General features: G+C 36.5%; 1 pseudogene; it reads left to right on the top strand.

The window, feature by feature from the left end:
- Positions 1-527: 527 nt before the first annotated feature.
- On the top strand, positions 528-2850 carry LOC148581614 (protein FAR1-RELATED SEQUENCE 5-like; annotated as a pseudogene).
- The last annotated feature ends 2954 nt before the right edge of the window (positions 2851-5804 follow it).

A 5804-nucleotide genomic window follows, 5' to 3' on the forward strand; every position in this document is an offset into this window, starting at 1 on the left:
TGTTGGAAGGGTTGAAGGAGATTTGAATACTTATCCACAAATGCCACACTGCAAGTTATGATCTAATGCATCTATTTGAGTTTAGTTTAGTTCTACTAGTACTCTTTCTTCTGCAATATTTGAGTTCAAATAAATCCTCATATTTATCTTCTTTCTCTCCTTATTTTTTTTGGAAGGATTGGGCTACCAGAACCATCACAAGAATTGATGAGACAAATAAAACGACATGTATCTTTCTTTGTTGAATTTATTCCCTTATATATAAAGTTGTTACTTTTTGTATAATTAGTCCTGCACGTATTAAAGGCTTAAAATTATCTTCAAAGCATTAGAAAAGCCAATTAGTACTCTGTTATTCGTCTGATTTAGTTTGAAGAGAATTGAAATTCTCATGAGAATTAAAAATTATACTTTTTTGAATTGGCATCCGTGTTGTGAATCAAATGTTGTAGTTTTATGTTATCTTCAATGTTGTTAGTGTGTTTAATTTTGAATTGTGTAATGCAGGTACTTAAGAACGCATTGGAATGGATAGTGGCAGCAAAGGAAACTCGGACTTTTCGGGTCAATGGACTGATGGACGGAGTAATAAGTCCGACGAGAAAAAGGTCTCTAAGGGGTTAGACTCACCATCACGAGTGGGAAAGGAGAGCGAGCCGGTAGAGAGAGTTGATGTATTTGGTAAAGCGGACGAGGGTGGCACAGTGCTTTCATCGGAGTCACCAGGTGGTTCAGACGATCAAATAAGTGATGATGTGGACACTTCCATGCTTTTCAACTACGGCTACATTGGCTGATACTGAATTTCATGGGGCTGAAGAGGATTATGCAAGATATATGGAATATGTAAAGGCGATTGGATTTGCTATTCAAAAAGGAGATTCCATTAAAGACGATGAAGGCAATGTTGTGAGGAAATTTTTATATTGCAATCGACAAGGCTTGCAGGAGAAGAAGCATTATGAGAGGGCAGATAGGAAGAGACTATGACCAACTGCAATGCGAAGTTCATTGTGTTCTTAGACAAATAGAGTGGCAAGTGGAGGATGAAGACATTTGTTCAAGATCACAATCGTGATTTGGCATTGCCTGCTTTCACTAATGTCATGACAGCCCACCGCAACATCAACGAAGGTAATAAAGCCCACATTCATAGCATGCAGGATTCTAGACCAGTCAGATCATGGGGTTCTTTGCATATTTGTCCGTGGTTATCGAAACTTTCACTTCATAAAGAAGGACATTTACAACTATATCGACGATGTATGTCGCTCTCGGATCATTCAGGGAGATGCGGCAGCAGCAATAAGTTATCTGAAGAGGAAACTGAGGTGGATCCATTAGCTATTGTGATGTACACATATTGTCCCGAAAACCACCTTGGTCACCTGTTTTGGTCGCAGTATGACTATGAGTGCTTTAGTGATTTGTTGGCCTTTGATTCGACGTATAGGAAGAATCTATACAACTTGCCTTTGGTAATGTTTTCTGGAACTAATCACCACCGACAGACAATACTTTTTGGTTTCGAGTTGCTGGAGGACGAGAAAATTCTATCTTATAAGTGGCTGCTAGACACTTTCCTGGAAGTAATGCATCAAAAACAGCCCAAAGTTGTGGTTACAGATGGAGACGAGTCAATGAAGGAGGCTATTAGGGTAGATTTTCCTAATGCCACGCATCGACTTTACGCCTGGCACCTAGCGTGGAATGCTATTTCGAACATCAAGGATAATGATTTTTGTGATGCATTTAAGACTGCTATGTATGGTCATTTTGAGGTTGAGGAGATCGACTAGTATTGGGCAGACATGGTTGCTGCATTCAGGTTAGAGGAGAACGAATGGATTTGGTTAACGTACGAAAAGATGGTACAATGGGCGAATGCGTATTTGTGCGATAAGTTTTGTGCTGGATTGAGAACGACGTCAAGATACGAGGACATTAATACATCTCTTAAAAGGTTTATCAAGTCCTCGAATTGCTTGTTGGAGTTGGTGGAGAATCTTGAGCGTGTGGCTAAGGACTACAGGAACAATGAGTTTATTACGAACTACAAATCTCTATATTCGAAACCGGTCATGACTACAGGGCTGGAATCAATTGAACGGGCCATATCTCAAATCTATACCAAAGAGATATTCTTCGAGGTCAAGAAAGAGATTGAATGTGTGGTTGCGTTGATAATTCTTCATAGGAAAAGTTATGGTAGTACGGAAAAGTTCATGTTTAGAAAGTTTCGTAAGCCTCATCGAGTTTACTCTGTACTATATGAAAGCAACTCTGAGAGGTATGAGTGTTCGTGCAAGCTTTGGAACAACATAGGAATTCCATGCAGCCATATCATCTGTGTTTTGAAAGAGTTGGAGAAGGATGTATTGCCGATGGGGTTGGTGCTGAAAAAGTGTTGCAAAGATGCTAAGTTTGGATCATTCCATGACTCCGATGGAGGTTTGGATCGTAATAAAGCATTTTCGGGGACGGTATGGTTCGTTGTGGATTGCTTGCTTCCCTATGAGTTTGTTAGCAGCCCAACAGCCTGCCACGCATGAGTACGCTGCTGCCAAGATAGCGTAGCTGTTAAAAAAGGTTGAAGTAGAAGATCCAAAGGGTAATGGTTCAACTTTTGTGCATGCTATTGTAGATGGTTGCGATATTTTGGATTCGAAAATTATCAAGTCAAAAGGTGCACCGTAGTCAAGCGGCAACAGCAAAATGGGTAGGCAGTGCAGGCGCTGCCATGGTTTTGGACATGATCGACGGAATTGCACAGCAAACAAGGAGGACATATATGTTGAGGTTAGTGTTAAATTTAAAATTGTTTTGAAATTTCAAAATATTATTTTTTGAAATTATTACTAATAATGATGTCTCCAAATTTTTTTTTTTAAAAATTTTATCCTCTTTGTTCTCGTTCGTTGTTTCTTTTTTTTTGTATTTTTCTAATTTTTTATGAACTTTTTTTGCATTATTATTTTCTCAGATTCTTCTCTTTGGTCTCTCTAAATTTTTTTCCTTTCTTCATTGATGCATATATCTTGATATTTATAGGAAAAGTATAGCTTAATCAATGCAATCTGAAGCCAGAAGTTCATCACGTAGCACATGTCTTGACTGAAGTTTTTAAACTGATAGCACATACGACCTATATTTTCAAGATCTGCATGCGGCTTAAAAGATCTTGTCTCTGACCTATATCCCACCAATGCCTTCTTGTTTCTAGCGATGATGATCATCATATTACACCTCACCTCTTTAAGCATAGTTATAGTAGGCTTTCCCTTCATCTTGATCCTATAGTTATTGTTTGTATAATTGTCAAACTTCGGATATTCGCTAAAACCTGACCTACTCCATTGATTTGGGGGTATCCTATTCAGATACTCCCAAGCATGGGGATTAACCCGTCTGATTCTATCCATAACAGCATTGAACTCCTGAGATGTTGTTACTTTGGCACATCTCCACATAGCCATCTTCAACACAGTGTCTCTCCACTGTTTCCTAAAATTTTGTCAGATGTATATAGCACAAAATCTGTTATGCGCTCCTGGATTTACTTTATGCAGAGCAGGGATGAATTCCTGGTGTAAATAAATAAAATAATAACATCATTGCTATCATCTCTATACAACACTAAATATATACAATAGATGGACAATTACTATTAATTATCATCTAAATAAATATAGTTAGTCATTCATTACCTTTTGCATGTCTGACATGAAATTGAACCCATTGATGGATGCATTACCAAAGTCTTCTTGGAGGAGTTCCAAAAACCATTTCCAACTATCCTTGCATTCACATTCCACAACTGCATATGATATAGGATATATATGGTTATTGGCAAGCAGTCAGCAACTGTCCAGGATAGTAACCTTTAAGAAAAGTCCCATCCAACCCTATGAATGGCCTGTAGCCAAAGGAAAATCCCTTCTTACAAACCTTCCAAACAAATGTATATCCTCTTGAATTTATGTCCTGTACCTTCCACATAGTTGGTGCTGATTCTTACAGTAGAGCCAGGGTTAGTCCTCATAACTTCATTTGCATAGTCCCTAAGAAGTGTATATTGAGCTATTTCCAACCCTTCAATCATTTCCCTTGCCTTCACCATAGCCCTATATATCTTTTTCTCGTTGACAATTACATCATACTCCTTAAAAAAGTCTTCTGCATGTCTTTGCGTCATTTCTGGGTAATCACGGATCTTGTTCTCAATATCAACAACCCACTTTGTATCTGCAGATTTGTTCTTATTAACTCTGCTGCATATATGTTCATTGATAAACGTCTTCACTTGAAAGCTTAACGGATACGACCTCTTCGCATAGTATATCTGCTATGGACAATCCTCATCATAACATATAGCCTTACACTTGGCAGAATCAACTCTTGGAAAGAATATGCTTTGGCCTATGTTGATGTTGTACTTTCTGACTGCTTTCTTGAATTGTTCCAGATTTTCAAACTCCATTGCTAAATCCAATCTTACTTCCCTAATTGGAGCATTTGCATTCCCTTGTGAAAATGCTACCTGCTAACTCTCTTCATCATCACTTGCAATGGAATCCAATTCTTCGGACTCATAATAGTGGTACAATGCACCTGGATTCGACATATCTTTACCTTCTACATGTATAAATGTTGAAGGATGCTTATTTGGATCCTGGTTAGGTATGACGGTTTGCCCTGTTGGAAGAGGCCTCACTGTTGACCTTCTATTCTTCTTCTTTTGACTCCCACCACCAATTTCTGGGTTTAAATTTGGTTCGGACTATGAACCACTGGTATGACCCCCTTCAATGGGTGTTTCCTCATCACATAAACATAACGATGGTTCTTCACAATACTGTTAACTACTGCGATGTGTTTATTTATGAAAGATCGTCATGTAAATAATAACTTTGGAGTGAAACTTCACTTATTTTAATAGAATTTTTTATAAATAGAGAGTAGTTAATAAAAATTATATGGAAATTCAAAAAATAATAAATATTTCACTGTCGAAAACTGCATCGTTTCATGCTCATGTGGTAGCAATAGAATACACACCACTGGAGATAACGAAATACATGGACAATTTTATTTCGTTTTGTTAATATTCATTCATGGAAGGACATACATATTCACCATTTGTTATCGTAAAGGACTTGGTTGGTACTTTAATTTTTTGAATGACTAATTAGACTAACGTCGAAATCCTCAAAATTCTATTTGTCACGTTATTCTAAAAATAATTAAAAAAAATAAATTATAATTATAAATAGGTAAATTTAAAACTTATATATAATATAATTTAGATATACTAAATAATGTATCAAAATTTGATCGATCCATGTCGTTGGGGTATCAATATTTATTATATTATATGGAAATAAAATTTTTACACTTAATGATAGAATTTACATGGCATATTATTAAAAGTAATTTTTAAATTTTTTAAATCATTAAATTAAATAAATTATAACTAATTAATTATATCGAGTATTTCATTTACTTAGATGTCTAAATATCTTACGGTTTAATATAATATAATTTAAGGGCAATTTACATAAATAAATTATTTGTCCTTCAAATATACGCAATTGCATTCTTTCAAATATGAAGACGCAAATACATTATTTCATATATCTATAGAAACCACTACTGGCAGTAGCGGTTTACTGGAAACACATAATCCACTATAGCCAGCCGCGGATTACATGCAAATGGAGGGACATAGAAACTGCTAGAGGCTCCCGCGGTTTCTATTTATTGATGCTTGGCCATAAACCGCTACTGGCAGTAGCGGTTTATGT

The sequence above is a fragment of the Arachis ipaensis genome, chromosome B10 (genome assembly GCF_059453495.1).
Source record: "Arachis ipaensis isolate K30076 ecotype BB chromosome B10, ASM5945349v1, whole genome shotgun sequence".
NCBI lineage: Eukaryota > Viridiplantae > Streptophyta > Magnoliopsida > Fabales > Fabaceae > Arachis > Arachis ipaensis.